Here is a 10,034-nt window from a genome sequence, read left to right on the forward strand (position 1 = left end):
CTGCCCCTACACCTCCCCCCTCACCCCCATCCCAGGCCCCAAGAAGACTTTCCACATCAAGCAGATGTTCACCTGCACATCTGCTAATGTGGTATACTGCATCCGCTGTACCCGTTGTGGCCTCCTGTACATCGGGGAAACCAAGTGGAGGCCTGGGGACCGCTTTGCAGAACACCTACGCTCGGCTCGCACTAAACAACTGCACCTCCCAGTCATGAACCACTTCAACTCTCCCTCCCACTTCTTGGACAACATGTCCATCCTGGGCCTCCTGCAGTGCCACAACGATGCTACCCGAAGGTGGCAGGAACAGCACCTCATATTCTGCTTGGGAACCCTGCAGCCCAATGGTATCAATGTGGACTTCACAAGCTTCAAAATCTCCCCTCCCCCGACCGCATCCCAAAACCAGCCCAGCTCGTCCCCGCCTCCTTGACCCGTCTGTCATTTCTCCCACCTATCCCCTCCTCCCACCTCACTGACCAACACCCGCCCCCACTTCCTACATTCTAGCCTCATCCCCGCCTCCTTGACCTGTCCGTCTTCCCTCCTCCCTACCCGCCCCTCCCTCCCAACCGACCCCCCCCCCCCCCCCCTCCCTACCTACACTCACTTTACTGGCTCCATCCCCCCGCCCCCTGTTGGCCTGTCCATCTTCTCTCCACCTATCTGCTCCTCCATCCACCTTCCATCATCGCCTCCTCCTCTCTCTATTTATTTCAGAGTCCCCTTCCCCTCCCCCATTTCTGAAGAAGGGTGCAGACCCGAAACATCAGCTTTCCTGCTCCTCTGATGCTGCCTGGCCGGCTGTGTTCATCCAGCTCGACACCTTGTTATCCCAAGCAGAAAATTGTTTTTCGGACTGGAGGCCTGTGGTGTTCCACAGGGGTTGGTATTGGGTCCACATTTAATCAAATAATTTGGATGAGAATGGTTGGTAAGTTTGCAGATGACACCAAAATTAGTGGTATAGTGGACAGAGAAGTAGGTTACCTAAGATTACAAAGAGATCTTGATCAATTGGGTCAATGGGCTGGGGAGTGGCAGGTGGAGTTTAATTTTAGATAAATGTGAGGTATTGCATTTTGGTAAAACAGGCAAGGGCAGGGCTTATACAAGTAATGGTAATGCCCTGGATAGAGTTGTAGAGCAGAGACACCTAAGAGTTCATGTGCATAATTCTTTGAAATTTACATTGCATATACACAGGGTGGTTAAGAAGGCATTTAACGCACTTGCCTTCATTGCTTGGGCCTTTGAGTATGGGAGTTGGAACGTCATGTTGAGGTTATACAGGACGTTGGTGAGGCCTCCTTTGGAGTACTGTGTGCAGTTTTGGTTGTCCTGTTATAGAAATGATATTATTAAACTAGAGAGGGTTCAGAAAAGATTTACCAGAATGTAACTGGGAATGGAAGGTCTGAGTTTTAAAAATAGACTGGATAGGCTGGGACTTCTTTCACTGGAGCATAAGAGGTTGAGGGGTGAACTTGTAGAGGTTTAAAAAATCATGAGGGACATAGATAAGGTGAACAGCGAAGGTCTTTTCCCAGGGTAGGGAAGTTCAAATCTGGGGGCATATTTTTAAGGTGAGAGGAGAAAGATTTATAAAGGACATGAAAGGCAATTTGTTTACACAGAGAGTGGTTAGTGTGTGGAATGAACTGCCAGAGGAAGTGGTGGATGAAGGTACAGTTACAATGTTTAATAGACATTTGGATAAGTTCATGCATAGGAAAGGTTTGGAGGGATGTGAGTCAAACACAGGCAGGTGGGAAACTTGGACGGCATGGACAATTTGGACTGAAGGGTCTGTTTCCATGTGTATGGCTCAGTGACTCTATGGGAATTACTGCAAATGGAATCCTTCCCCAACTACACACACAGCCAGAACAGTAGTCTGGATCACTGGGTTGAGCAATGTACTCACACAACCACGCTGCCACCATCTCGCTCTAGGTAACTCTGAATTGAGTATCGGATCAGTTGTGAATATATTCTGATGAGCTTCTCAGGGGTATATCAATGTGACAATTTTTTTTACCATTCATTAACGGGACAAGGGCATTGCTAGCTAGGCAGCATTTATCATCCACCAAAGGACAGTTAAGAGTCAACCACTTTGCTGTGGGTCTGGAGTCACATGTAGGCCAGATCACATAAGGATGGCAGTTTCCTTCCCTAAAGGGGCATTAGTGAACCAGAGGGGTTTTTCCTCTCCCCCCCCCCCCAAACAATTGGTTCATGGTCATCATTCAATTCCTAATTCCAGATATTTATTGCATTCAAATTCCACCATCTGCTGTGGCAGGATTTGAACCTGGGTCCCCAGAACACTGTCTGAGTGTCTGGATTAACAGTCCAGCGATAATACCACTAGGCCATTATGTAAGTACAAATGGAGATTGAATCAAACCTACAGACTTGTCTGAATTCAAGTTTCGGAAAGGGGTACCCTCCACAGAGGACAAGGCGAGGGGTGAAAGTGTTGGCCAGGTCAGACAGAAAGTTCCCTCGGCCCATTCTCCTGCGCACAGCCGGGAAGATTCTGGAAGGGAGAGAGAAATGGGTTGATGTTGACCAGGTGAGTTGCTTCGATGCCAATGTCCCAGGAAAGTGCCAACCCAGACTCACTGCAGGGATACCATCTGCATCTTGGCGACCGTGCGCCCCCATGATTGAGCTGGTTTGATAAAACCATTTGATCAGCTGACACTTTCTCCTCACACCACGCCTCAGAGCATCCCACCCAGGCCCGGAGACCGTTGTGGAAGGCCACTGCCCAGCCCAGGAGGCTTTGTTGGACGACAGGGAACGTTTCCCACCCCCCACCCTGCGGGGGACAGGGATCATCACTGGAAGCCGGGAGTTGAAGAGTATAAAAAGAAGAATTGAGGAATGCACCAAGAAGAAGAATAATGGGCAGAGGAAGCAAACTCAGGCTGGAGCTTCCTACTCCATTGCTATCCTGCACCTGTACGTAGTGCAATTGTAGGCCCTGCTGAGTAAGGATGCTGTTCCCTTCCTTAAAGAGGTTTTCCTGAAAGTTGTTTTATGCTCATCATTACACCCTTAATTCCAGATATTTTAATAAATTCAAACTCCACCATTTTCCATGGCAGGATTTGAACCCCATCCTTGGGGTATTACCTGGGTCTCCAGGTTAATAGCCCTTCAATAATACCACTCAGCCGTTGCCAACCCTTATTTAAAACCCCCTCAAAATTTGCAATTAAGTGTCTAATGGTAAATTCATTACACACCCATCTGGCTCTCTTCCATTGCATTAGTGTCTGGGTGCACTCAGAGGGGGAGCAGGTAGTTCCCTTCAATGTATGATGATTTCAGAGAGAGGTGGGCACCACGGGGGCTGGAGCACCTTATCTCCCCTTCCAACTCCATGTTGAGTTCCCTCCCTACCTCCCTCCCTACCTTTGGCGTTATTATTGAATCAGAGATAGTAGGAACTGCAGATTCTGGAGAATCCGAGACAACAAGGTGCAGGGCTGGATGAACACAGCAGGCCAAGCAGCATCATAGGAGCAGGAAGGCTGATGTTTCGGACCTAGACCCTTCTTCAGAAATGGCGGAGGGGAAGCGGGTTCTGAAATAAATAGGGAGAGAGGGGGAGGCGGATAGAAGATGGATAGAGGAGAGGATAGGTGGAGAGCAAACAAACAGGTCGAGGAGGCGGGGATGGAGCCAGTAAAGGTGAGTGTAGGTGGGGAGTTAGGGTTTGGCGTTATTATGCTGCCTTTTGGGATGGCATGTTGGCTCAGTGGTTAGCGCTGCTACCTTACAGCGCCAGGGACCTGGGTTTGATTCCATCCTCGGGCAACTGTCCGTATGGACTTGGCACACTCTCCCTGTGTCTGTGTGCGTCTCTTCACACAGTCCAAAGAATGGCAGGGTTAGATGGGATTGGTCGCGCTGAATTGCCCATGATGTGCAGGGTTAGCTGGTTTAGCCATGGGAAATGGAGGGTTACAGGGATAGGGCAGAGGAGTGGGTCCGGATGGGAAGCTCTTTGGAGGGGCAGCGTGGACTTGATGGGCTGAATGGCCTGTTCCCACACTGTAAGGATTCTATGAATAATGGGCTCCGTACAAAGCTGAGCAGCTAGAAACACAGGGATTTATTTGAGGTGGTTAATTGGAGCAAGTTGTGTGTGGTTGGAAATTTTTTTAAAAACAAACCATCTGGGTCACTAACATCCTTTAGGGAAGGAAACTGCCACCCTTACCTGGTCTGGCCTACATGTGACTCCATACCCACAGCAATGTGGTTGACTCTTAATTGCCCTCTGGGCAATTAGGGATGGGGAATAAATGAGGAGTTAGCCAGTGGTGTTCATGTCCTATGAATAAATAAACAGAACACACAACTCCTCCACCAAACCCAGCCAACACTCAATGAGAGCTCAGTGCTCTTTCAAAGCTGATGAGAGGTTCGAAGGCAGCAGGGCACGAATCTGTGCTGCCTTCCAGTCTTCCTGGATCGTTTCCACGTTTCTGCCCGAGCCATAACTGAACAGTCAGATTGCCATCGTCGTTGCAGAAACAACAACAAAAAAAATGTATACGTTTGTGCAGCTCGGGGAGGCAGGGGTTACTGCACAAGGCAGCAAAGCGAGGAAATGTTTCCATGGCTCCTTAACCAGCTTCACTGCTGGTTCTCAAGCAGGGCACGGTCACCTCAGCAAGGATTAAGGACAACGTTCACCCCCTTCGAAGATGGTCGGGCTGGATCGGGACCTGTAAATGTCCCACCTGAAAGGGATTGACATCACGAACAGTTTTGTCAGTACAGACGTCTCCTCCTCATGAAATAGTCATTGACTAACTGCACTGAGACACTGGTTACACATCAACGGGCATGGACAGGGGCTCCAGAAAGTGATTTAACCCCAGTTAAAAACGGGGGAGAGTAGCAGGAGGCGGGTGTTTGCAATAGACACCCTGGCACGAGTTAGAGGCTGTGGAGTGTGGAAATTTCTGACCCCTCTGTACCATCAGATGCTAGAAAGGGATCTGGTAACAATCCATCATGATTGGGAGATTCAGTTCTTGCATGTAGTTTCATAATTTTAAAGCGGGCCATCAGCGTGTCCTATGCTTCAAGTTTTAGTGGGCCTTAGTGCATTCTCTTTTCTATTGGTGTGGTGCAGTGGTAGTGTTCCCCCTACCTCTGGACCAGGAGTCCTGCATTCAAGTCCCACCTGTTTAAGAGGTGTGTCCTAACAGAATACTTTGCATCAACAGATGCTGCCAGACCTGCTGAGTTTTCCCAGCAATTTCTGTTCCCGTCTCTGATTTCCAGCACCCCCAGTTCTTTCTATAGGTTTCTATATAGGTTAGTTTGCATGCTGGAAATCTGAATGGAGTGCTGGAGAAACTCAGTAGGTCTGGCAGCGTCTGTGGAGAGAGAAAAAAAAGAGTTAACCTTTCAATTCCAGTATCTCTGTTCTGCAGAACTGAACAGTGTTACTGCATCCGCAAATGCTGCCAGATCTGCTGAGTTTCTTGGTGTGTATGTTAGAACAGGTTCATTTGAAAATATCTCAGTCTCAGTGCATTGATGTTGCCTCTACTCTGTGTGCGTTTCTGGCTCCAAATTACAGAATCATCAAATAGTTTCAGTGTGAAACATTAGGGTGCAACATTAATGGAGACAAAATATTGGTTCGAAAATATTCTGCCATGTCTGAGTTTCCCATTATTACCTCACCATTTTCATCCTGTAAGGGGTCAACGTTTACTTTCACTCTTCTATTCCTTTTTATGCTTACAGTTCTTTTTTGTTTCAGTGCTTGTTTTCTACTAGTTTCCTTTCATTGTTCATCTTAGCTCTTTTATATTTGTTTTCAGTAATCCTTTGTTGACTGTTAAAATTTTCCCAATTCCCCAGAGCACCACTAACGTTTGCAGTGTGATATGCCCTAGTTTTTGTCCTTATTTTATCCTTGATTTCCTTGTTAAGCCGTGGATGATTTTTCACCATTTTACAATTCCTCTTAATCCAGCCAATATGCAAGTTCAAATCACCCATAATTACCATCGTGCCTTCTCACAAGCCCTCATTATTTTCCGATTTCTGCTACACCCTACTTCAGAAGTACTGTTCAGGAGCCTGTAAGTTACTTCTATTCTTCCCTTGCTTTTTATTTCCATTCAGACGGATTCAATATTTTGGACTCTAGTGCCAAAATTATTGGTTAAAGCCCCTTTAATGTCATCCTTAACCAACAAAGCAACTCCACCTCCTGCTCTGTCTTTTCTGTCTCTTCAGAATACGGAATACCCTTGAACATTTAACTCCCCAGTCCTGATCTTCCTGTAACCAGGTTTCAGTAATCCCCACCAGGTCGGACCCATTTGATTCTATTTGTGCTGTCAGCTCATCAGCTTTATTCTGAGTACTTCCTCTTATGATATTTTCCTGTGCACTACATTTTCCATACTCCACATCTTTATTTATGAATCTCTGATAACGCAGGTCCTCATCTCTATCATTAACTCCAACTTTCAACTCACATTTTGATCTCTTCTGATTCCATCCCTCGCCATGGTCATTAGACTGGCCCTGCCTGTTTATCCTATTAATCTTGATTTCTGACTACTTTCTGACATACTGCTTTGTTTCCCAGCCCACTGCCTTATGAGTTTAAATCCGTCCAACTTGCACTAGTTGGAATTCTCTCCCCCAGCGGGACATAAATGTTCAATCATTGACCAAGTTCAAGACAGAGATTGAGAGATATAGAGTCATAGAGATGTACAGCATGGAAACAGACCCTGGTTCAACTTGTCCATGCCGACCAGATATCCTAAATTAATCTAGTCCCATTTGCCAGTATTTGGCCCACATCCCCCTAAACCCTTCCTATTCATATACCCATCCAGATGCCTTTTAAATGTTGTAATTGTACCAGCCTCCACCACTTCCTCTGGCAGCTCATTCCATACACGCACCACCCTCTGTGTGAAAATGTCACCCCTCAGGTTCCTTTTATATCTTTCCCCTCTCACCTTAAACCTATGCCCTCTAGTTTTGGACACTTCTATCCTGGGAAAAAGACCTTGGCTATTCACCCTATCTATGCCCCTCATGATTTCGTAAACCTCTATAAGGTCATCCCTCAGCCTCTGACACTCCAGGGAAATTAGCCCCAGTCTATTCAGCCTCTCCCTGTAGCTCAAACCTTCCCTCCCTGGCAACATCCTTGTAAATCTTTTCTGAACCCTTTCAAGTTTCACAACATCCTTCATGTAGCAGGGAGACCAGAATTGAACGCAGTATTCCAAAAGTGGTCTAACCAATGTCCCGTACAGCCATAACATGACCTCCCAATTCCTATACTCAATGCACTGACCAATAAAGGCGAGCATACCAAACGCCTTCTTCACTATCCTGTCTACCTGCGACTTCACTTTCAAGGAACTATGAACCTGCACCCCAAGGTCTCTTTGTTCAACAACACTCCCCAGGACCTGACCATTAAGTGTGTAAGTCCTGCCCTGATTTGCCTTCCCAAAATACAGCATCTCACATTTATCTAAATTAAACTCCATCTGCCACTCCTCAGCCCATTGGCGTCTCTGATCAAGATCCCGTTGTACACTGAGGTAACCTTCTTCGCTGTCTACTACACCTCCAATGTTGGTGTCATCTGCAAACTTACTAACCATATCTCCTATGTTTGCATCCAAATCATTTGCACAAATGACAAAAAGCAGTGGATTCAGGACCAATCCCTATGGGACATCACTGATCACAGGCCTCCAGTCTGAAAAGCAACCCTCCACCACCACCCTCTCTCTCCTACCTTCAAACCAATTTTGTATCCAATTGGCTATCCCTCCCTGGATTCCATGTGATCTAATTTTGTGATCCAGTCTACCATGCAGAACCTTGTGTACTACTGACATTAATGGAGATGGGGATAGTGCAGGGAAGCGGTGTTGAGGTAGATGACAGGTTATGATCTTGTTGAACTTTGGAGCTTACTCCAGGAACTGAATGGCCATTCTTGTGTCTGTTTCCTCTGTTCCTATTTTATACCCTTATTGATAACTCCCAGATGCTACATTTTATGAAGCACCCTCTCAGCCGGTATCACATAAGTTAAGCATTCGTATCTTGAGTGTACCTCTTTAAACAGTTGTCCATGTAATATAGCAATGCATTCTCCAACGCTTTTCTTAGCCATACCAGCTTTCACAAAGATGTATTTTCTGGCGTGCTTTTATTTTTGTACTGATTGTAGGAATTGACCATACTTTTGGTGACTTAAAAGATAAAAGAAAAATCTTTTCTTTCTGAAGAAAGGTCCCGACCCAAAACGTCAGCTTTCCTGCTCCTCTGGTGCTGCTTGGCCTGCTGTGTTCATCCAGCTCTGCACCTTGTTATCTCAGATTCTCCAGCATCGGCAGTTCTTAACTATCTCAGAGAAAAATCTATAGTGTCTTCCCCAACCTCGGTACAAATATGTCGATGGAGTGCTTAACAGCCAATGAAGCCATCTGCTAAGTGCAGTCACAATTGTCGTGCAGGAAGCGCGGCAACGGGCTGGTGCACAGCAAGATCCCGCAGACAGCAGTGTGCTAATGTTCAGCTCATCTGCTTTTAAGATGTTGCTTGAGGGCGTATTGTTGGCCAGAGACCATCAGCTCTCCCTGGAAGTAGTGGCCACAGGACCGTTTGCAGGTATGTTTTACAGGGCGTGGGTCCTCACTTTAACTTGTCATCAGAAAAGGCGGCACCTTCGACGACACAGGGTTCCCTCAGCAATGCAGTGTAAACATCAGCCTCGACGCTGCGCTTCAACATCAGGAGGGGGACTTGAACCCGTAACATACGGGATGAGAATTGAACAGCAGATGGAACTTTCTATGTTCTATACAAAGCATTGGAAGAAAGAAATGGGTGACATATGCATCAAAAGAATGGTCTTAGAGCATCTAAGGCTAAAGTGCCTTCGAACTAAGCTCTACAATTCTCTCCCCAACCTCTTATGCTTCTTAATCTTAATTTTGTTCTCCGAAAGTCTCCTCAAATCTATCCATTTAACTTACAAACATACACTAGAGCTGTAGGGATGGTGATGGGATAGTGATCAGGTGGCTTAGCAGCTCATAACATCTTGTTAAAAGCGCTATTTAACTCAGGATAAAGTTCAAATCTGACCATGGCTATGCGCAGAAATTTAAATTAATAAAAATCTGGAAAAAATGCCCTTTATTCTCATTAAAACCCATCTGGTGCATTGCCGTCCTTTTGGGAAGGAAATTCCATCCATACCTGGTCAGGCCCATATATAACTGCTGACCCACAGCAAAGGTTAGTAAGTTTGCAAAATTAATGGTACAGTGGACGGTGAAGAAGGTTATGTAAGATTACAAAGAGATCTTGATCAATTGGGTCAATGGGCTGGGGAGTGGCAGGTGGAGTTTAATTTTGGATGGATGTGAGGTATTGCATTGTGGTAAAACAGACAAGGGCAGGGCTTAACGAATAATAGTAAGGCCCTGGTAGAGCTGTAGAGCAGAGACCTAGGGGTTCATGTACATAGTTCTTTGAAACTTGCATCACAGGTAGACAGGGTGGTTAAGAAAGCATTTAGCACACTTACCTTCATTGCTCAGACCATTGAGTATAGGAGCTGGGACATCATGTTGACGTTGTACAGGACATTGGTGAGGATTACTGTCCCCAGTTCTGGTCACCCTGCTATAGAAAGGATATTACTGAATTGGAGAGGGTTCAGTAAAGATTTACCAGGATGTTGCCAGGAGTGGAGAGTTTGAGATATAAAAATAAACTGGATTGACTGGGACTTTTTCCACTGGAGTGTAGGAGGTTGAACGGTGATCTTAGAGAGATTTATAAAATCATGAGAGGCATGGATAAAGTGAATGACAAGGGTCTTTTCCCTAAGGTGGGGTTGTTTGAAATAAGGGGGTGTATTTTGAAGGTGACAGGAGAAAGATTTAATAAAAAGGACAGGAGGGGCAATTTTTTTACACAGAGAGTGG

This window comes from Rhincodon typus, chromosome 2 (genome assembly GCF_021869965.1).
Source record: "Rhincodon typus isolate 14 chromosome 2, sRhiTyp1.1, whole genome shotgun sequence".
Taxonomy (NCBI): domain Eukaryota; kingdom Metazoa; phylum Chordata; class Chondrichthyes; order Orectolobiformes; family Rhincodontidae; genus Rhincodon; species Rhincodon typus.